The 23,834-nt window shown below is 44.8% G+C and overlaps 1 long non-coding RNA gene across 1 annotated transcript; it reads right to left on the reverse strand.

Annotated features, from left to right (window-relative positions):
• Nucleotides 1–927: 927 nt before the first annotated feature.
• On the reverse strand, nt 928–15,817 carry LOC137446387 (uncharacterized). Its single transcript, XR_010988638.1, has 4 exons — nt 13,880–15,817; nt 12,479–12,601; nt 6,852–6,968; nt 928–6,374 (listed from the first exon to the last, which is right to left on the reverse strand). It is a non-coding gene; the product is annotated as an uncharacterized lncRNA (long non-coding RNA).
• Nucleotides 15,818–23,834: the final 8,017 nt, after the last annotated feature.

Raw genomic sequence — 23,834 nt, forward strand, 5'->3', positions numbered from 1 at the left:
TGACCTGTTCCATGATCTTGCCTGGCACTGAGGTCAGGCTGACAGGCCTATAATTCCCTGGCTCATCCAACCGGCCCTTCTTGTGGATGGGCACAATGTTGGCCAGCTTCCAGTCCTCTGGGACCTCGCCAGTGAGCCAGGACTGCTGGAAAATGATGGATAGTGGCTTGGCCAGCTCATCTGCCAGCTCTCTCAGCACGCTAGGATGAATCCCATCTGGTCCTATGGACTTGTGGGGATCCAAGCTGCTGAGGAGAGTTCCAACCACCTCCTCATGGATGGAGGTGGATGAGGAAATACCTGGTCCTGAAAGATGTTTCCCTGTATCTGCTTTGGAAGCTACAAGTGCAGTGAGGAAAGTTCGTCCTTTCATAAATAGTTCTTTTCAATATCCCTAAAATGCCTTCAGGGTTTTCTTTCAGTTTCTTTGGGAAAAAGAATACCAAAGAAAATCCTTAGGGATGAGGGAGCTATCTCCATTTTGACAAGTATTTTTAATAATTTTCAGAAGGTCTTCAGTAAAGACCTATTTTATCTTTCACCTTTCTGCAGCATCTGGAAGGTATCCTGCAGAGTATCATTAGAAAGATGATTCTTTGCAGACTTTTAGGTAAAGTAAATAAAGAGAAGAAGAAAGGGTCTCGCAGCCCACAGGCAACTTGGGATGCAAATGGTGGGATCAGGGCAGGACAAGTGAATGCCAGGATCTGCACAGCAACTGGAAGAGTTACTCCAGCTCCACCGATCAGATATGTCAGGTGGGTCCAGCTTCACCCCCAGGATCCAGATCCCACAAAGAATCTGTGGTTTCTAAATTTTTCGGGGGATTGAGGGTGTGCAAGAGCCATTATTTGATAACATGTTAACTTGCAAACCAAAAAGCGTGTAGTCAATGAGAATCCATCTGGTTCAATAGAAATAGATCTTTATTAATACATGCACATCATATGTATATTTAAAATACATATACATTTTTCTACTATTCACTTTAGAAAACAACTTCATAAAAACCTTTAATCAGGTCCCAAGTAATTTTAAACATTAAAAAGCCATTTATTATTATTATAGAACCAGTAGCTATTATCCCAATTAAGTGGTGTATAATCACCATGTATTTAACATAGTGCAGGCTCATGCATTTCCATGGAAATAGGTGGTCCTTTTTCTGCTTTGTTAGTCACGTCAAATATATGGTGATATACTTGACAACACCTGCCACAGTTGTTATATGCAGTTGTGATTCCCTGCTGAGGGTGTGCTGTACAGATGGCCTTTAAAAGCTGGAGACAACTTTTTTACAACTTTCTGAGTTCTCCTGAGGGGTGCCTAGCATTGTAGGCAACCCAGAACCCAGTGGTGACAGAAACCAGAAAAACCGAGTGGCATGAACAGTGAAGAAAAAAGCAATCTAAAAAAGAAGAAAGAGGGAACTGCCATATCCCCTCCGTGTTCATGGTAAACTGAGGTCAGGGTCTCGTTTCCTAAGGCCCTGCCAAGTGCTGAACCAGGCTTGTATAGAGCACATAGAGTTATCAGCGATAGACAGTTTGCAGATTTACAGAACATATACAAAGGCTCCTATGAGGATGGGACTTTAAGGCACGATAGTCCATATACTCAACACATTCATTGAAAACAGAAGTTCCATTTACAGTGCAATATAAATGTATTCAAGAACTCAAGCGACAGCTGGATAATCACTTTCACTGATAATTAGGCAACTGAGGGGTGCTTCTGCAGTGCGCAGCAGTCCCAGCCCCGCACACACTCACACACATGCTGAGTATCAAGTACACAAGGAGCCTCTCTGGCTTTGGCAGGAGGATCGTTGCACAGACATTTAGATGACAACTGAAGCATTTACAGGATCAGGGCCCTAATATCCTGGGGCATCTGCACTAGGTCGTGAAGATAGAGAAGGTGCCCTGCAGAGCCAAGCTGCCTCTGGCGTGTGCACCGCTCACAGCACCCTTCAGCCCCAGCTCCAGAAGGTGACCCCACACACCTCCCCACCCATGCTGCACCTCCCACAGACCCATCACTGCCCCTTCTGCATCCAAGATCAGGCCCAGCATTTGCAGCCAGTTAGGGAAGAGCAGCACAAAGAAGACTTAACTCATTGAAATGCCAATTACAGTTGAGTGTGCTGCTATTCCCAGACAAAAATTAATTGTCCTAAGCCAGTAATTTAAAAAATTATCAGCTGTCATTAACCGAGTCTGTCCTTGTCACCCAGCTTGTCTATGTTCTCTCCAATGAATATACTCTCTCCAAGGCAACTGAGTCAAAGGGAAGGAAGGACTTTCTTTACATCCAGTGCAAACGTAGCCCATATATGGGAGTTCCTAATGCAGTCATGATAGAGTGTGTGTGTGTGTGTATATATATATATGTATGTGCCACTGAAAGTTGACCACTTGCACATCAGAAGCCAGAAGAGCTGAATTGTAGCTACAAGCCCCAAAAAAAGGAAAAAACACTGTATGTAGCTGTACTAAAATGCTGGTACCCAGTAACTTGGTAACTAAATGTTAAATGTGTCAAATATTTCAGGAGTAACTTGCAGTGTTATTGCACCTTTATACTTCTTTGTCAGCCCATAAACTCTGGTTTTCAAGCACTAAAGGAGAATATTTTAGACTCACTTTTCAACAGCACAAATCACTGTGCAAATCAGAAGGCAGTAAAAACTCGAGCAGATCTAAAACATTTAGAATTGGAGACCTTTGATCCAATTTCATATCAAAAAGTCAACAATAAAAAACCACCCAATCTGTTTTCTCAAAAGAAATAATCCCTTTTAGCAGATCCTGGGAGAAATTTAAAAAAAATAAATAGACAATGGTTTTTGTTCAAGAAAACAACACATAAGAAAAACATGAGTAAAATATTGTCCTCTTTCAGAAGTAGCCCAAGGAGTTTTGTTATCTGACATGGGTTTTTGTCTGTTATATGTGTTCAGTTAGAATAGAATAGAATAGAATAGAATAGAATAGAATAGAATAGAATAGAATAGAATAGAATAGAATAGAATAGAATAGAATAGAATAGAATAGAATAGACAGACCAGACCAGGTTGGAAGAGACCTTCAAGATCATTGCGTCCAACCCATCATCCAACACCACTTAATCAACTAAACCAAGCACCCTATCAAGTCTCCTCCTAAATACCTCTAATGATGGTGACTCCACCATCTCCCCAGGCAGCCCATTCCAATGGCCAATCACTCCCTCTCTGTAGAATTTCTTCCTTATCATAACATCTTATCAGAGAAGCTGATAAAAAGAAGAATATATCTGTCTCTGTCAGCAGGCAAAGAAGTTACTCTTCAAAGGCAAGTCTGACAGGGGCAATATTTTTTTTTAAGGTGAGATTAAAGGCTTTAATCATCCTGAGCTTTCTCATTCCATTGGAACATTATTAATTCTATGTAAAAATGTTCTATTTATTCAGAACCATCCTATGAATATAATAAAGTAGGTCAGTGAGAGAGAAAGAAAAAAGAAAAAGACAAACATTTTGTCATTTCATGGAGCTGCTAGATCATTATGAATTCAGGTGAAAATGGACCCAAGGAAAACAATATGCATAAATCAGATCAATTCAGAGTGGAAAATTACACTGTTTGAAAAATCAAAAAGGCAGAAGCAATTTTCTTTTACCACCTAGCAGTCTTCTGATGCCCCCACCTGAGGCCCTACATCCGCATGAAGCATACGAGTTACCAGCCAAGGCCAAGAGCATTGGAGAGGATGACAGCACCTCTCACAACAGCCATCATATCATAAAGCCTACAGCTCATGCAGCAGATGGCTTTTACTGCCAGCTTTTACTGGTGGCATTAGGGCATTAATACCACACCTGAGATTAGCCTGGCCTTCCTCAGCCAGTGCTTGTCAAGATGGACACGGCCACTTCTAACTTTCCCAAACTACACCAAAAGTCAGCATAATCACTCCCATGATTTGGGGCTGGCAAAAACCCAGGGACTGCAGGGATATAACCACTGAGTCAAGCAGCTCTGACAGATTACACTGACCAAGGGTTTAAAGACAGCCTTTTGTAAGAGACAAGTAAATATGCCTTGTCTCAAAATAAAAACAAAAACCTGAATATTCATCATGACTAACAGCACCTCCCAAACAGCGCTGCCCTGTTTTTCCAGCCTTCCCACAGTATCTGTGCTGTTTATGTTCTCCAGTTTGCAGGTTATCCTCATGTTGAATTAGACTGTAGCCCACTTAGTGGGTTGGTTTTTTTCATTAAAAAAAAATATATGTGAATTTCACTGTTTTCTTCTGTCTCCTAAACCAGTACTGCCTTCTAACTACTGCTATCAGAGTTAACTTTGCTCTTCACAGCTCCTGCCTTTGCTTTTCTGTCTTTTTTCCTGCACTTATGTGTGCCTGAGAGCTGTGATGACAAGTGCAACACATACAACTAGAATGCTCGAAGCAGGGTTACAGGAGGAATCCTACATGGAGCACGTCCCTGGCGAGCAATGGTATTTGTTCATATTTTATAATGCTTCAGAAATAGCATCAGCCACATCTGCATGAGCAAAGCCTTCCAAAATAAGAAATCATGTTCTCAGATACAGATCTGCCTCCAGCTGAGAGTGTGCTATTATTTACTTTGCTTTAAAGCTTTAAAGGGGAGACAGCCAGTGAGGCAGACTGTTTCTTCACTGTAAGCCAACAAACCTCCAGGACTTTGACAGGCTTGGATTATCTCATGTATCCGTTCAGCAATTCTGGGATGAGTCATTCACAGGTGAACTGTGGGTGTACTGATAATGGCCAGTTTTCAGGCTTGTTAATCACATTTCTCCAGGTTATAGTGCAACCTTTGCTTTTGACCCCATTTCTGGAGCATCATCTTTTCCCTTATATTACTCTTTGGTATTTTCATGACATAGTTCTGGCAGCTATAAAACTTTCCACTTATGGTCACCTATTTGCTGAACATCTCTCTTGTCATAGCTCGTGCAATATATATTTACATATTCCATGGTCAATTCTCAGACTGAAAGTAGACATTTCACTTAACCTGAAACACTATTACTAATGCTGAGCAGTTTCATCAGGAGAACCTCTGAGGTTTTACTAGCGTATGCCAGATACATTCATTCATTCTCTATCTATGAGTTACCATTGTTTTCTTGCCTTTCATATTCCGCAGAAAAAAAGAAATTACTGTCTATTCTCAAAGTGAACCTCTGGCCAAAGAGCAAATTAGCATGCAAAGAAGTATCAGAGAGACAGCTAGGGAGAGAATCAAAGGAAACATTGAGGATGGGCTGAAAAAGCAATCTTTCCTGTGAGTCATTCTGGTTTATATTAAAATAGCAAAGTAGGTATCAGCTAAGAGATAATATAAGCAAAAGGTGAATGTAATTATTAAAAAAAAAAAAAAAATTACAAAAATCCAAACAAACTAAACAAAACAAAAAAAACCCCCACCAAACCAAAATCCCTTGCAAATCTCAGTATGGAGTGTCTTGTACGTAGCAAGCAAGTGAATTCTCTGAAAATCCTAGGCAAAAGGTTGTTTCCTTTGGCACTAACTCTTTCATGCTCAAGGCATTTCTCAAAGAAACTTTCTGTCTATAACTTTACAGTAAATAACTTGCATTTCACTCCTCACTGTTAAACAACTCCACAATGTTGGGGTTCCCTGTCCACCGGGGTTGGCATAACTTAACTGCAAAGTGATTTGGAACATCTGTATCTACACACAGATAACTTAAAATATGCTGCACACAGTCTCTGTGGGTAAGGACCTCCATATTGCACCAGCTCTGTGTGTAAGCCAAGGTACTTCATAACCAGGGGGGTAAGAGCAGGGACTGCAGAGCATTATTCAAAGTACCTTCCACTCAGCTCTCAACGCATCCGCCTTTGATCACAAGTATATCTGCAATTAGTGCCCCATCTTAACATCTCAACAAGCAGTTCAAGCATTCAGAAACAAACATCAGTGGGTCTAACAGCTACTTTTAATTCATTTTATAAATAAGCAATTGAGAATTTTGCTCCAAGTGGCTGCTCGTGTAGCCCATTCCGTAAACGGCGTTCTCTGCAGAGTAAGGCACGATGCGATACGAATGCAGCTCTTCATAATAGAGCGACTGGGAACAGCACTCCTGCACCATAAACTTCAGCCGTTTTCGTGCGTCAGAGTAAGCAGTCCTGTAACACGGAGCCTCCTTAAAGTATTCATAGCTCTCCCTCTCTGTCTCTAGGTGAATCTTCCTCAACAGATTGTTAATTAATACAGACCTTCGGAGATAGGCTTCAGGGTCATCCAGGAATCGGAGTTTCTGGAGAGAAAGTTTTAGAATACAGGTCCGGTCCTCAGGCAGTATCAGGTGCTGGGGAGTAAGGAGGAAGCAAATGGGTCTTTAGCATCAAAGAATGAAAGCAGGGGAGGATGTGGTATGGAATGAGAGGGTTTTTCTCTGTTATGGAAACAAACTGGAACACAGGAAATTCCACCTCAACATAAAGAGAAATTTTGTTACTGTGAGGGTGACAGAGCACAGGAACACGCTGCCCAGCGATGTTGTGCGTCGTGGACTGAATGGACGCTGCTGCTGTTATTCATACCGTGCCACAGTCATGACAGTGTCAAAAGTGAAAGTGCTAACTGGAGCAAAGTATTATGGGGCTTGAAGTTCAGACTGTAACATGGGAATTTCCTTCTCTGAAGACTTTCAAGACCTGTCTGGACACATCCCTGTGTGACTGGCCCTAGGTCATCCTGCTTTGGCAGAGCAGTTAGACTCATTGGTCTTCAGAGGTCCCTTCCAACCCCTACCATTCTACAATTCTATGATTCCAATACTCACTTTTGAACAATACTCATGGTAATCTTGATGTAAATGTTCTTCTTCTGCATATTTTCTCTTAAAGTAGGCTACTTTCGACGTCGTTAATGTCTTTGGTAGGCCCCAATCAGATCAGCTCTGCACAAAACAGGAAGGAAAAAGAGGCTCAGCAATGCTCACTGCCACAGTGGCTGTAACATAATGGTCCAAGGTGTGTAGGGGAAGAAGAGGTCCAGAGGTAGAAGGCATTCTGGTCTGCAATCAACCTCAACCTGCAGCTCTTAACCCACTGGGGTGGGGGGGGGGGGGAGGGGAAAGGAAGGAAAAAAGAAAACAAACAAACAAACCAACCAAAAAACAAAAAAAAAAAAAACAAAAAGAGAGAGGTCAGCAAATGTGAAGGCATTTCTGAGCAACCACTTTGAAGCTTGACAGTACAGCAAGCCCTGCACTAGAGTGACAATCACAGCACTGGACATATACTGCCACTGCTAGGCAAGATCTCCAGGTCCTACAAACTCAGTGGGGCACCCCTGGAGAGCCGCAGCATCATGGAACAGGGTGAGAGAGATGACCAAGCCAGGAACATCTCCATGCACTGCAGGAGGGATCAGGATGGGGTTACCTGTCTGCAGAACAGAGGTCCCTGTGCCATGCTGAGGTGTGTGTGGAATGAGGGATGGGGTTTAATTTCCACACACCAGGCACAGAGCTGTGTGGCTTCAATGTAAGACCAATACAGAGCATATTCACTAGATGGTAGTGTCGTCCTAGAGAAGCAGGAGAGCCCTAGTTTGGTGGGAAGATAATGGAGCTGGTTTGGTCTCTGAGTTGCTGCAGTTTTTCAGGGTTTGATAAGGGACTAGTGGGCTTTTGTCCTGTGACAGGAGCTCAGTGGAGGTATGATCCCTTGGAGCAGAATCTTGCAGGGGACGAGGGCTCTCTGCACAGCCACAGCAGGGCCTGGCTGGCTTCTCTGAGCTTACTCTTCTCTATGAAAAGGTGACATGGTGCTAGTGCAGCATCTTAATGAGATCCGTAACTTTGGTGGTATTCAGTCTGGTGAACATCTGGTCCTTGTAAAATCCAGGACTGGCTTTTGCTTTTATATTCATTAATAGACAATACAAAGAGGCATGTGCCTTTGTGAGTGACATCATTGCCTCTTTTGTATGAAATTCCTGTTGTTTGCCTTTAAATCCACTAAAACAAACAAACAAACAAAAAAAATATTATGCTGACATTCAAAGGCAGTCCAGGGAAAGAATATATCTGGAGATGTGGTTTAGAATAAGTCAAAGTCAGGTTCTATGGGACACACCAAAAGGTATTGCACAGTCAAAATATAGATGTCCTGTCACTAGAAGAATCCTGCTGCAGGGCATGAGGGAGCTCCCTGATTCTTAGTTGCAGGTGGGAGTGAAAAGATACCCACACAACTATTTCAGGAACTGATGACATCTCTCTTTCACTGCTATAAAGGAATAATACACTCTCCCTTCCTTCCTCTACATCAAAATCCACAAGAAGAGGCTGAAGGAGAAATCCCCTTATGAGAGACATTTCTTGTGTTTTCTCCCTGAATTTCAAGTCTGTGACAATGAAGGTTTCTCATAAAGGATGTTACAAATCAGGACAGAAAACTCTCAACTGGTGGATTAACACCTCATTTGGAGCCAAGACCCCAGCTCTGCTCCAGGATTCAGCCAAACATGGATTGCACAAAATAGCAACATTTCCCAGGAGAGGGACCATTGCTTTGCAGGGGGACAACATTGCGTTTAGTCAGCCTGGACCACCTCTTGCACCAGAGACACTCCCTGTGCTGACCTCAGCTCTCAAGGGCAAAGGTACAGCTGTGTGCTTCACCATTCTGTTAGCACTGAGTGGCTGGTTTAAATTGATATGCAGCAACCTTCACCGCTTGCAAGTTTTATTCCAGTATCTGAATGGACAGCCTGGACATTAACTACTCTGATATTAGGTTCTACTAGATGAAAAACCCACTGCTGTGTTATTTGAGCACAATCACAAATGCATTTATCCTGTTGGCACCACGGGCTGGGAGAATGTTGCAGTTTTTATCACATTACTTTGAGGAAGACAAAGGTACATTCCTATGGCCACTCAGGCTGTCAGGGCTGGGAAAGGGGCCAAACCCAGCACACAGGTTGATAAGCCAACCATGAGCCCCTTCTTCTCCTTTAAATTAAGCTTCTAAATGCTAGAACTCACTCCCTGGTGGGTTTTGGTGAAAAGGCTGGAAGAACAGACCTAGCAGCACCTGTGTGCAGCACAAGCAGAAAATCAGAAAGATAGACAATAACAGTGTGCAGAGCACCACAGCTCAGTCCTTTGGCTCTGCTGGCTCCATGTAAACCCCTTGTCTGTTGCTCCTGGATGTAGGCATCCCTCTCCCTGTCCCAGGTGAGATGGAGGGTGACATTAAGGCATTTAGCATCCCTTGAGCATGAGTGATCCTGGAGACACCAGCAAACAGCAGAGATCTAGGATAAGACAATAAGCTCTGGAGTGCTGGAGCCCTGACCCTGGAAGGGAGGGAAGCAGGGAGAGAGGGATGCTTTTTGGTACATGCTGAAAGCTGGGACCTGCTGCTGGCTGGGAGAACCAGATGGAAAGAATTGCATTTTGCAGAAGAACACATAAAACCATCCTGTCAGTGGGTTCTTCGAGCATCCAGCTGGCATCTTTTTTCTGAGGTTATGCTCAGCACCAACATGGAAGAAACCCCTTGAGAGCAAAGTAGTTGGCTGTATTTAAATTCCTAAAAACCCTACATCAGACAAAGTGGTACGGTCATAACAACCGTCATAATTTGCTTTGGTAGTGAGGGAAACAGCCAGCAAATGAGCACCAAGGGCATCTCTGGGCTGTATTGTTGGTTTTAAATGCGTTCCTGCTTCTAAGTGGAAGGCTACTCTCAAAGTGCGCAGTAGCCACAAGCAGCTCAACACCACTCCAAATGTGACCAAATTCTAGTAATTCCAAATCTGCAGAACTCAGGGTACCCAATTCCCCAGGCTAGCAGCTCCCACAGCTTGTCACAGGTGGTTCAACTTCTCCTTCCTCTCTCTAGGAAGGAAGGGGTGCTCTTGCACAACTGCAGCAGCAGGACTAGACAGTGACTGAAAGGCAAGCAAGTCCCATTTCAAGGCTGCTCCATCAGAAGCTCGAGTTCTGCACTTGTGAACAGTGTAGCTGCCATTCCACCATCACCCATCCCATCATCATCTTTTGTGGCTGTCCACACATCTCTCTGCAGGTGCAGGGAAATGAGAGCATGATCTGTGCCCTTGCACTGTGCCCTCAACACCAGTGCCAATGCTAAAGCCTACAAGGGCACCTCTCCCTTCAGGACACTTGCAAGGACCAAGCCTTTCTCTAATACTTCATCTGGAAGTCTGAGCAGAGTAGGTGCATGCATGCCCAAGGACTGTTTGGCTGGGGTTACAGGCACACAAGGCTGTAGTAATGCCGCAGTGAATCAGACCTTTAGCGTTTTGTTTAAATATAAACATATTGAATCAGTGCTTTTTGGGTAGAAGGCTATTCCCTGTGAGCCAAGTGTTTTGACAGTTACAGCAAGGTGGTATGAGTCACTGCCTCTGCCTCAGTCAAGCTCGGAGACAGATACATCTTAATCACAATACATTTTTTTCAGTGCAACACCACAAGTCAAGGCACAGGGCCAAATTTCCCCACAGGGGCTAACCAGCATAGCACTGAGTCCTGAGCATGAGGTTTGTCCTTCCAGCCTAGATGAGCCTCAGAAAAGCACATTCAGCATCCTGACAGCATTCAGCTGCAAGCCCTCTACTACCCACCAAGGACTGGGTGAATTTATCATAGTGTGCAGCACTGCCAGGGCTCAGAAGACACAGGGCAAGTGCTGCTGACAAGTGCTGGCCAGTGTTTACATCCCGCCAGTGCCAGTGCCTGCCTCTTCTGAATGCACGGCACATGGGAGCAGAGCAGCTGAAGCTGCCATTAATGCTAATGGAAGTTCGAAACATAAATCCCACATGGGGCAATGAGGGAATAGACGCCTCTTGTCTCAAGTCTGGATCCCTCAGAGGCAGCTTCACTAAGGCTTTAACTGCACTTTCAAAAGAGGAAAATGTGCTTGTTCCTATTTATTTCTCCCAGAATAATTGCAGTGCTTTACAGCGTGGTACTCACAGAGTTATTAGACATGTTTAGACAGAAGGTTATCTTATCTAAATTGGATTTGAAATAGATTTATAACACAGCAACTTTATAGTTGAACTACAAATTGCAAGAATTTATCTTCAGGTGGCCCCTGTGCTTCTGCATCACCCCAGCAACAGGAGCCCCTCTTTGGTATGAATTAGTGCAGGGTGATTTCCACAGGGCTGCAAGCTAGCCCAGACAGGAGGCAATGCAGGGTTAAACAAATGATTGAACAGCCGGGGGGGGGGGGGGGGGGGGGGGGGGGGAAAGGAAAAAAACAACTGACAGCAAAGCTTGTGCTTTTCCACCTCAGGCAGCAGAGAGGAATCTGCAAATCTTATGCTTGTACAGCAGCACTGCCCTAGAGATCATTCATGAGACCTTGGGAGCATTCCCACACCTGCCTGTGCCTCCACCTCTCCTATCTTTCCTCGGGATGAAAATCCATTCCTGCCTGCTCAGTGCTGCAGTGAAAGGGGTTGTACGAGCAGGTGCTATTGGCTTGTTGCTGCAGACGTCTGCAGGAGGTAAGCAAGGAGACTCTGGCCAAGGCGGACCTGCGAGGCTGGGCACGGAAGGGGGTGAGTCAATGAGCTGATGCCCCGCAGGGTTTCCTCGCGTAAGGTGAGGGAGAATAATCAATATGCAAGATAAAGCTGGCTGAGAAGGAGACCAATTCTGAATGTCTCCTGCATGCACAAATAGAAAACCTGAGGCTTCTGAGCACACAGAAATTGGCATTTATTATCAGTAGGAGATGAGACTTTGACATGACAGGAAATATCACCATGTCCTTGCAACTGCTGGCAAACTGCAGTGATAAATTCCCCTGCCTCTAACCTTAGCAGCACTCACAATTAGGGAGTGCTCAGCTGAAACCTTCCTCTGATTTCACATGCTATGCCGCAGCATTGTCCCTCTTCAGGGACAGGAAAAGCAGCTGGTCCCACTGTGGGATTCCCAGTGGGAATGCAAAGCTACCAGACCACAGGCAGATGAACATGTGGATCAAAAACACATGCCAGACCCAGGATTCCACATGGACTGCCAATTGATCACAGTCCTTCCAGAGTATCGAGTCTTATTCCTTTCTGAAGCAGAGACCCACAGACAAGTGGGGACTCCTAGACCTGCTGCAGCACACTGGCTACAGCTCTCTTTTAGCTTGATAATTTCTTAGCATCTCTCCCTAACTGCTGGTTCTCCCTGGGCACACATATGAGGCACAAGCATCTGAACATCTCTCATGAGTGCATAAAGACATAAGACTTAATGACCAAGTGGCTATTCCTGTCTCATGACCCATAGTCCCACTGCTTTCATCAATAGAATAAAATTGTCTTTCCAGCTTCACCCCCTTTCATCACTAATCCATGTAATTTTCCTCACCCCAAAGGCAAGCCCAACAAGATGAAGTCTGCAAACTTGTTACTCACCTGAGGATGCAGAGTCAATCTGCAAAGGGTCTCTCTGGGATGATCTCAGCAGCTCTAGTAAGATTTCCTGCTTGCACGGGCTCAGTGAGCATTTCTGGCAGCACAGCACTGCTGAAGGGTTACCTGTCAGGTGGATCAAGGAGAGACAAGCATGGTTCAGGTGGCAAAGTCCGGACATACACCATAAGCAGCTGGACTGTGAGAGAGGAAAGTGCTATTTCAGCAGCCCCCACAGAGCTTAGTAACAGGAAAAACAGGAGTTCTGATGTCACATCCAATTCTCTAACTTCAACCTTGCTTCCTGGACTCCCTTTCAAACACCAGGAAAGCAACAGAAAACATTAAATGAAATCACTTCAGTCTCTCAGTGGTACAGCTGTAATCCTCTCAGAGCAAATGCTGCAAAAATACCGCTTGCTCCTCTAAACATCCGGAAGTCTCCTGAGCTAGAACATGATTACTGCCCTGAGCACTGCCTCTTAAAATGGCACATTATTGTCTCCATTAAGACTTGTCAGCCTTGGAGGAAAGCTAAAGGGCTACTATTAAAACCACACCATTATTTTGAGTAGTAGCATTAATTTCCTATCATCATACACGCCCACACTGCTGCAGAGTAACACAGGGCTGGGGAATGTCAGATTTCCATTTTTATTTAACAGAATTATTGCACTGTGCATGTTTCAGCCTTTGCCTCACACACAGTACAGTTCCCAGGCTGCAAGTAGATTCAGCAGCACCTGGCTGATGCTTTCTTTCAGTGGGGGGTAGTATCTGGCACACCGTAGTAAGAATATTTCACACCCTGAAGGGAAAACAATTACAGATATAGAGTGTGCATAGCTCAGCTCTGCATTTTCACATGTGTATGCAGAAACACTCACACTTTTTATATCGGTGAATGAAAATAAACAGCTCTAAATCCTGCAAGAGAGACAGCCAAAGAGAGCAAGGATGTGAGCGTATTCATGTCTCGCAGCTCTATGACATCTATATTTAGACAGTTGTCTCATCTCACGGGATGGTACTTTGCTAACAGGCAATGAAAGAGGAGCTGTGGTTACTTTTCAGAGTTCAGCTCTGAGTGTAAAATAATAACTCTAGTTAAAATGATCTTTCAAAGGACAGGACAGAGTCCATCAGAGCAGCAGGAACTTCTGCCTGCAGCCCATAGCACTGCAGGACTGTGCTGAGCCTCCCACTCAGCTCCTTGCCCTCTTCCACCATGCAGCAAACCCAGAGCTCACAAACAAATACAAAACTTATGCCAACAGCAACCAGCTAAAGCTGTTTAGGCAGATCCCACTGGCCAAGCCCCACACCAGCTCACTGCCATGGACAGACTCATGGCTAACCCTAATGGCTCACTGTCCCCTGTCACCACCAGCTCAATGCACTCACCCAGCTAGCCCCGGCTCCAGAAGGAGGGTTGTTCCCGTCCTTCCCTCGATGCTTGCTGCTCCTGGAGGAGGTGGAGGAGGTGGTGGTGGAGGAGGTGGTGGAGGTGGCAGCTCTTGTGGGTCCCTGCAGCCACTGAGGAGTGCATCACCTCCCGGCCGCAGCCCGCGGAGGTGGGTGCCCAGATGTTCCCGGCGCGGATTGGTCCAGCGGGAGTAGATGTTGCCTGGTTGCCAGGAGCGTTGCTAGGCGCGTTGCTAGGAGCCGGTGACGCTCTCTCCATCACTGGCGCGACTCGAGGCCGCCGGGAGGGAAGGAGGGAAGAAGAGAAGGAGGAGGAGGAGATCCCGCCACCGGGATGCTCCTTGGCGGGACGAGACAGGGCAGGCGGGCCACTAGGCTGCCCGAGAAGCAGGAGGATAGAGCAGAGGCCGCGGCTCAGAGCTGGAAAGGCGGTGAGGAGCTGCCTGAGGCATCGCGGCAGGCATGGGGATGCGAAATGCTTGATAGGGAGGTGGGGGAGCGTAAAACCTCCTGTCGGGGCAGACTGGAGGATGCAGGTAGCAGAATAGCTGCCGTAGAAAGCGAGTTGAGAGGTACAAGTGCCTGTTTCAGGGTGAGACTGGGAAATACAACCACTTAACCTGGTGATCAAAAGAACTAGAGGAAGCAGTGAGTCCAGTTTGGAACCAGTGGCAATAATAGCTGAGAGCAGAGCTCTACTGCTCTGAGTCAAGCTCCTCTTCCTTTATGGCTGGTGTGCACCCTCCTTTCCCCATGCCCACCACCACACCTTGGCACACTGATCTTCCCCTTAGATTTTAGGATGCTCCACCAGAGCACCCTAGACCTCACCCTGGCGCCTACACCCACGACCCCAAAGGAGCACTACAGCACTCTGAAATCCCATAGGCAGGAACAGGGATTGCTGCAGGAGCAAAAGTGACACAGTAAAGCAATCCAAACCTCCTGTTCTCCCCAACAAAACAGCAGGTCACTGTGGGGTGGGGCAGTTCCTGCATCTCAGACAGACAGGAGGATTACTACTGAGCAGCCTCCTTATGGCAATAGGTAAGCCATCAGACTCAGCTTACTCCCATAACCAAGGGTCAAGCCAGAAAGGCTCAGAAAAAAAATTGAAAGGAGTAAGTAAACTCTTACTAGTGTAAGGTGGTGAGAACAAAGAGGGGAAATCCCCTCCCCAAAGATGCTAACTCTATAGGTAGATGCTGGTGGATAGGAGGATATTAAAAAAAAATTAAAGAAGATTCAATTTTAAACCCAGTTTCTCCAGCCAGTTATGTGCAAGGGTAGTCCCTGGAAGGGGTCTGCCACTCCCAGACTTGAGAAAAGAGGTTGTTCAAGATGAGACTTTTTGGAAAGGCAGATTGGTGCCAATGGCTGCACTGAAGTTTGCAGCACAGCACTGTCTTATGTTAGCCCCTGCATGGAGCCTGGGCTTTGCTCATCACCTTCCCCCAAGAGAAAACCACCTTAGACGACAAGTTTTCTTCTGTGTCTCCCAGCTGTAACACTGCTGTTCCTGGGAGCCTCATGGTCCTGCCACAGGTAGCCCCATCTGAGCAGTCCTTTCCCCAACCCATGCCCAACTCTACAAATGAAACTGACACAAAGGCTCAGCCAGTGCCAAAACCAAGGCAAGGTGCTATGGAAACATCTGTTTTGGCAGCATCTGAAGCTCCTGGGCATATCATATCTGGGCATGTCACTGCTGGTAGGACAACCAGAGACAACCTCCTTCTGGCTGCTCCAGAGTCTCCATGAAGGTTCTGCGGAGCAGCATGCAGAGGCTCTACTCTTACCCAGCTGGAATAGAGGCATGCTTCATTTGGCATTCATAATCTCATCCAAATTTTAACAAACTAAGTTTTGGCAGGCTCAAGTCCCAGCTAACACATGTCAACAATGCAGCCTCAAACCAGTCAGTCCATGGACTTTGAATCTCTGGTTGGACTTGGTGCTCAATATGTACTGACAAGCACATACACACAGACAGCTCCTCTGGTCTTTGCAGTTTGAGAAAAGATCAATCATGGCAATATACTCACTTCAAATTATCTCTGAAGCTCTACTTCTTTTATTGAGAAGTCAAATGAACTCAAACTAATTTCAGATTTGAATTTTCTAGGACAAAAGGAAGGCACTGGAACTTAATTGATTTTGAACACCTGCCTTATTATTATGCTGCCAGTAGAGATAGTTCAGGTTGGTGTAATTTTAAATTTACTGCAAGATGAATCTGACATTTCTCTGCTGCTGAATAGAGGACTTGAGCAATTCTTCAGTTCTTCACAAAGATGTCATAATTAATTCAGTAATATCACTTCTGTAAGCAGAGATAGAAAAGCAAGACACAGGAGCACCTACTCTACATCTAAGAGATGAATGAATGGCAGGCTTCCCTACTCCACTCTTCCTGAAATTGATTGTATTTTTTTTAAAACATTCAACACAATTTCTGCTGCAAAGACACAGCTTCCCCTCTCCTGTCAGCACTCAAGCAGGACTTCTTAGCTGACAATAATTTACAGCCAAAAGGTCAGCTAATCTTTCCCCATCTGGCTCCAAGAAGCATTTTCATTCCCTGATCAGACCAGAGCAAATTCTGCAGTCAAAGTCTAGCTGTTTTTCTTCATCCCTTTTCTGAGGGGGCAGTGAGTGCAGGGAAACAAATCTCCTGCCAGTATAAACCAGCATTGATCTGCTGCCTGAAAGTGACCTCCATCAAGATGAACAGCAGGTGCTTCAGCCCAGACCATCTCATCCCCTTCCTCTTGCCACGGGAGTACGAAAGATCATCTCCCCCTCTCTTCTGAAGAGGAGCTTTCCCCTTTGCCAGGGATGCCTGGATAGGAATCACTGCCTAGCTGATGTTATAACACAATGGAAATTAAATAGAACTGTAAAATGGGACCACAGTCTCTGTTGATAGTGATATTATTCAAGAAGATAAGACTTTAAATGTGTACTGTACAAGATAAAGCCTGGACAGGCAGACAATGGAAGAGTAGCTTTTTTTCCTCTTTTTGTTTTTCTTCAGTCTTTTGAAAGCAAGATTGCCAAACATAGTCAGTGCTATCACAAATATATGTTTTTAAATGGTTTAGAGCAATTGGGAATAAAAAACCCCAGAACATTAGCATTTACTTTAGTTTAACTGCCTCATAGAATTAGAAAACAAAAAATAATCAGTCCCTTCATTTCAAAGCCGTTAGAGCTCCTCAAGCCAACTGTTAAAGAAAAATGAATTAAATCCATGTGTCCTTTTGAATTTAAGCACCAAACACTTAGAAGATGAGTATCAAAGGACCAGTCCTCCCAGGCAGAATGTACCTGCACATGTGCTGTATTTCTGAACACAGCACATAGAAGGTATTTTCAAAAGATAAAAAGTACCTGCAATGTTTAGCATTCGTACCTGAAACACCGAGCAGCATCAGAGCTATGTCTTGGACCAGTTTTTATCCCTGTCCTGGCTCACGCAGCTGCCTCTGACAGACAAAGACCTTCAAAGGCTTTCCCAGATGTTGGTTTGTCACAGCAAATGGCAATGAGTACCTCAAGCTTCTGAACCCAATTCATGCCTCCCAATAGTTGGCCAGCCTTCAGAGGGACTGGGTAACTTGGGAGGCCAAACCTGCTTGCATCTAAACTGCAACCTTTGCATTTCTTCCTAAAAGACCAGCTCTTTCTGTTTGTCCAATACTAGAGCTCTGTTTTTCTGCTCTATCTGCAAATTCCTTGTACAAGAAAATTTGGGGGTTTGTGGGTGTTGTTTTATTTTGGTTTGGGTGTTTGTTTATTTGGGGTTTTTTTGGGGTTTGTTTTGGGTTTTGTTGTTGGTCAGCTGTTTGTTTTGTGCATTTCAAAACCTTGCAAAAAAATCTGAAACTACTTGAGCAGGATTAACGAAGCCCATTTTCCTACCTATCTGTGATCTTTATCCCCTCTCAAGTAACTAGTGATAGTACATTAAAAAAAAAGTCCTCTAATTGTGCCAGGGGAGGTTTAGGTTGGATATTAAGAAAAAATTCTCTACCAAAAGAGTGCTCAGGCTGCCTAGGGAAGTGGTAGACTCACCATCTTTAGAAGTGTTCAAAAGACATTTAGATATGACACATTGGGAGATGATTTAGTGGGTATGGTGGTGTCAGGTTAATGGTTGGACTTGATGATCTTTGGGATCTTTATGATTCTACCATTTCATCCTCCCAGACACCATCAACCAAGTGCCACAACATCCCTTTGGACATCTCCTGCAGCATAATAAGCACCACATGCTGTTGCCAGTCCGGAGCTGCATGCCATCATGATGGACCAGCTGGCCAGCCCTTGGTCAAATCTACTTCTTTTTGTTTCTCTGTAAATGATCCTCTTCCAGGTGACAAAATTTGGAGAATCATAAATGTCTTTGAGACATTTGATTGAAATTGAAATATGATTGAAATTGGCTAACCTATTCAAAATCATGATGGTGGAAGAGAGACTGGTGAGAAAACAGATGGCAGACAGCTCTGCTTCTTTAGCCTCAGCTGAGCTGCTTGAGAAGTGGGAATGCTTTCACCCTCTCATGAAAAATGATATCACCCTTCTGGTGAAACACAAAACTTCGTTTCCGGACATTAAAAATGTGATTTTTCCAACTGGTCAAAATTAGGATGACATCAGGGACGTCTTGGCAAAACAATACTTGGTGTTTCGCCAAGGAACGAAGCTGCGCTAAGCAGGGAATTAAAATGCAGCTGGAGGCAGAACAGGGTAATCAGAACAATAAAACAAAGCAGAGCCGACAGCCCCCAGGGAGCACGGCAAAGCCCACATGTGCTTGTGCTGAACAGCAGGAGTCACAGCAAGAGCAGCGCAAGTGTATTGCTAAGCCTGCCATCGTAACTGCACAGCAGTGCTCTGCACCGAGTACAGAGAAAGCCCAAGTATTTTACCACTGATTTTATGGGTGACCTCATTCAGGCCAAGATGCTCAAACCCTGGCACCAAGACACATGGCCCATTTCCTGCTCTCCCTGAGTTCAGTGCCAGCAGTTTCACCATCGTGTATGCTGAGCTTGCATGGGGAGACAGGCAAGTCCCACCTGATGGATGATAAAACCCCCATCTTGGTTAGCCCCACACTGGTGATGATTGTGAGCAAACTCACCCACTGTGACAGTTCTGCCAGCTCCTTTGTCACCATACAGTGATATTCCCACAAGGAGGTGGTGAAGCTGTAGACATAGTGAAGCAAGTGCGGTGTACCCAGAAGTGCCCTTAAGAAACTGCTGTTACCCCTTGGTGCTGAGTTTGTATGGCAGAAATAGGGTGGAGTTGGTAGGCCAGCTGATAGGCAGAGTGAATTTTAAGTGGTTTTCAGAAAAATGCATGGGATGAAACAGTATTATGAATAATCAGGAAAGTGCTGCCCTCATTCCAACTCAAGCCCTGCCACTGCCTTGGCGTGAGCACTCACCAAAGCTCCCAAATCCCAGAGCAATTTACAGATGGTGATGCATATCCTACTCTGTGTCCAGAGGAGCTGTGGAGGGACTGACTGCATCCCAGAGAAAAAACCCAGATTCCTTCTGCAACCATCCCTGCTGCCAAGGTCTCCAAAAACGTAAACTTCACTAGTATCTTCCCACCCCCACCTCTCTCAGATGAGTCTGATCATTCCACCAACGTTAGCTTTAGCAAAACACATATTTCATCACCAGTTTACAGCTTTGTTTTTCTCTGAGCCTCCCAGTGTACCCCATATCCCCACTGTCTTTCAGAGCTCTGGGCTGGGTTTTCCATGTACCCAGATGCAGCTCATACCAGCTGCTGTTGCTGAGCCTTCCAGGGACTGAAGCTACCAACTGTTACCAGAATAAGAAACTCTATTTCTGGGTTGGTCCTGAAAAGCCAGTCCTGTGGATGCCAGCAGGGATTCAGTTTCTTCTGTCTTTCTCAAAGACATCGCTGTTATTCTGAGAAGAACAAACTACCCCCAGCTCAAAATCACCGCTTTGGAAATTGTTTTAGCTTCTGTCTATCTTTCTCAGTCTTCATGTAGGCATAGATTACATCAGCAACCTGGCAGAAGTACACCAAACACACAAACACATCATGACCAAAGGTACATGGAAGTATAATGGGATGAGGTTTAACAATGGGATGAGGTTTAACAAGGCAAACAGGGTCCTACACTAACTCCATGCAGGGCTACAGACTGAAGGATGAGTGGCTGGAGAGCAGGCTGGCAGAGTGCTGCTTGACAGCCAGCTGAACATGAGCCAGCAATGTGCCCAGGTTGCATGGAAGGCCACTGGCATCTTGGCTTGTATCAGGAATAATGTGGCCATCAGGACTAGGGATGTAATTCTGCCCCTGTACTCAGCACTGGTGAGGCCTCACCTCAAGTACTCTGTGCAGTTCTGGGCCCCTCACTTCAAGAAAGACATTGAGGTGCTAGAGCAGGTCCAGAGGAGAGAGACAAGACTGGTGAAGGGAGTGGAGGGAAAGTCATATGAGGAGAGGCTGAGGAAGCTGGGGTATTTTAGCCTGGAGAAGAGAAGACTCAGGGGGGACTTTATCATACTCTACAACTACCTAAAGTAAAGTTGTAGTAAGGTCGGGGTTGGGCTGTTCTCCCAGGCAGCTAGTGACAAGATGAGAGATGGCCTGAAGCTGCACCAGGGGAGGTTTAGGTTGGTTAGGAAGTACTTCCTTACAGAAGGTGCAATTAGACACTGGAATGGATACTGTCTCATGACCACTCCAGCTGCTAAGGAGGCATCTGTAGTGTACATAGCATACACATGGCCAGGATGCCAACAAAACTACATACATCTACACACAGAGGCACACTGGTTAGACTGATCTGCACATGCCCTGGTGCAGGTTTTCCACACATCTGAGTGTAGATGAGAAACAATGGATGGGGTACAACCACAGAGGGAATGTGAAGGGCTGCTCCAATTCCAGTCAGGACATAGATGAGAGATGGGAGAACAGCAGACACCAAATGCATAGCCAGTGCTTTTCCTTCCCTATGCAGAACTGAATGAAAGGCAATATCCAGGGGTAGAGAAAGACACAGCAGAGCACAGGAACCTCCTCAATCCCCCAAAGCCCCCCAGCAGCCTCTACCCACTGCTACAGGGCCCTTCTGTCCAAGTGGATGGACAAGAGAAACAGGAGAGAGGTTATTTCCCATTCCTCCTTTATTCATTGTGCACAGGACACCTGCATCTTTGTCCTGAACAAAACACGTCCACCTCTCCTAGATGCATATTCACTTGGTTCTGCCACAGTAGCGCAAAGCGGAAGATAGGCTGGGTTTGCATGTCTACATGAGCCATCTGCTTCTATTTTATTGATAAAAACCTGTAACAGCAGTGTTCACCATAACAAAAATCACTGTTTCTAAGGCATGGATGGTTGTATGTATGTGTGGATAATTTCAGGCCAGAATTCTGCAGAAGCTGGGTTTAATGTTCTTTTTCTTCAGTCAGATATCATCTAGACATTAGTATTCCTAACGCAGCATATAATTAGCAAGAGGCAATATATTGTATGATCATGCACGTTAGCACTTAAGCAGAATAAAAATGTTTCATTGTCAAGTACATGAAAAGCTAAGAATAAACCCATACCGCTCTCTCTGTTGAGCACCCAAACATCTTTTCATCTTTTTTATCACAGTTTTGCACTTCAGATACCTCTTCCACTCAGACGCACAGCAAGTGAAATGATGCTCGTATCATTCTGGTGGCCTCACCAGTCAATATCAGCCGTTTATGAACTGAATTGAAGGTACAATTTTCAGTGCAAATCTTTGAACTTCACAAAACAGAATTGGGGATGTGAATTTGTTTCTTACAACCTCCATGGTGCAAACAAGTCTCCCCTTTACAGAGGCATTTACCATTAAAATATTTCAGCAATAAATCCAAGTTTTAGAAGACTTGCTTCTGCACCAACAGAAGTGAGAGACTTCACATTTCACAGAATCACAAAGGTTGAAAGAGACCTCAAAGATCACCAAGTCCAACCTGTCACCACAGACCTCATGACTTAAACCACAGCACCAAGTGCCACATCCAATCCCTTCTTGGACACCTCCAGGGATGGTGACTCCACCACCTCCCTAGGCAGCCCATTCCAATGATTAATGACTCTCTCAGGGAAGAACTTTCATTTCATACTAATTTGTATTGTTATTTTCTAAAGTGATCCATTGGTGTCAAAATTTTGTGCTTGTACACCTCAGATTGGGAAAGAAGAGCTGAGATCTCTATTACTTTTTGTCAACCTCAGCCACAGGCCTGAATTAATACCAACCGTACCAACCATCTCGCTACCTGCCCATGGTCTGTGCTGAAGATATGACAGCAGTCAAATGACAGCCCTTAAAGGTGGATTACTCTATGGAGAGCCAGGAGAGAGATGCAGTGAATGGGCTCAAAACTCTGTCCTCTACAACAATGCACCTCAGCACCAATGGATGTCCACCTTCACAGATGGTGGAGGGGAAGGACCTACCACATCACAGGGCATCTACGTAGAGGAAGAGGAGGCATATGCACATCCCAGCCACTGCATCACCAGTGTCCACCTGTGAGACAAAACAAGCCTGCACCTGCCAGGAATGGTATATCCTGACAATATAGAAAGAAGCCAATACACACTAAAAATAACTTACTATATACAGTATATTAAAATCAATATCCAAATATACACTGAGATGTGCTTCATGCAAATGCCTAGGGGAACTCTACCACAAAACTATTTTTATATACATACATATAAATGCCACCCAGTATTTAAAGACTAAGTCTACCAAATGATTACTTCATTTACTCTTCTTGACAAACAAAAGCCTCTGCTGGCAAAAAGACAATGAAGTTTCAGCTGAGAACACAGCCTAGCAAGACAAAAACCACAGCAGTGCTAGCAGAGGACTAAGGGAGAGATGTGGCACTGATTTAACCGGAAAACTTGTGCTTGAGATGTCACACACTGGAGGATAGGTTTTCTCCTAAGCACCATGAACATAAAATATTGCCACCAGGCACGGGTAGAATAGACCTCTAGAGATATTAATGAGAGGATGGGAGATGGACACAGCATGAAAAAAAGCACCTGGAAAGTGTTAACAAGACACACCATGGATGAGAGAAACTGGCAAAATTAAATGATTTTGTCTCGTAGCTAATGAAGAGAGAAATTTGCAGCTCTCCTAAGTCTGAGAAATTAAGTGAGAGGGAAGTATTTGGCACAATCAAATGCCTTCCCTGGAGACTGAGGCTAATTAATTGCTGTGGGACTCACAAAAGAATTTGGCTTTTGTCTGAATGCTGAATCCTTCTCATTCTCCATCTATGGCCAAGGTCTGCTTTTTGTCTCTTGTTACTCAATGAGATGAGCCCACGCTGGGTATGACGTTGTAGGCAAGAGACACCTCCAGAGTATTTGATATCTCTTTTGTGGTCAACATTACAGACAGGAGGAAACTCAAAGAGCCAAGAGGTAATGTTCTCACTTCCTCACACCTGCAGTTGCCCAAGGAACTGAGAAATTTGTCAAACTACTTTTGTTAAGTAAACCCCAACAATTCTCTTTCTAGTTTTCTACAGAGATGAGCAAATAACAGCTCTGAATGGAGCTTTACAGCTCCCATCTGGCTTTTTCTTCAATTTTTTCCAGTCTCAGCTGCCTAATACTCGCTGGATGCAACAAAAAGACCATACAGTTTTCTGTTGTGAAAGTTCATGTGGACCACCACAACTTACCTGCATCAAAGCCAAGTGGTAGACTTCCTTCTGCTTCATGATGGCACCTCATAGGATTCAAGTTTTTATGCTCTCCATGATGGGAAATATCCAAATGTCATACAGGTTTCCATGTTATGATCATAAAAAAGTCTCAACATTGGGCTTTTATCTACCTTCTACAAGTC

Source organism: Melanerpes formicivorus, unplaced genomic scaffold (genome assembly GCF_026170545.1).
Source record: "Melanerpes formicivorus ecotype bairdi unplaced genomic scaffold, bMelFor1.0.p_v2 SCAF_17, whole genome shotgun sequence".
NCBI lineage: Eukaryota > Metazoa > Chordata > Aves > Piciformes > Picidae > Melanerpes > Melanerpes formicivorus.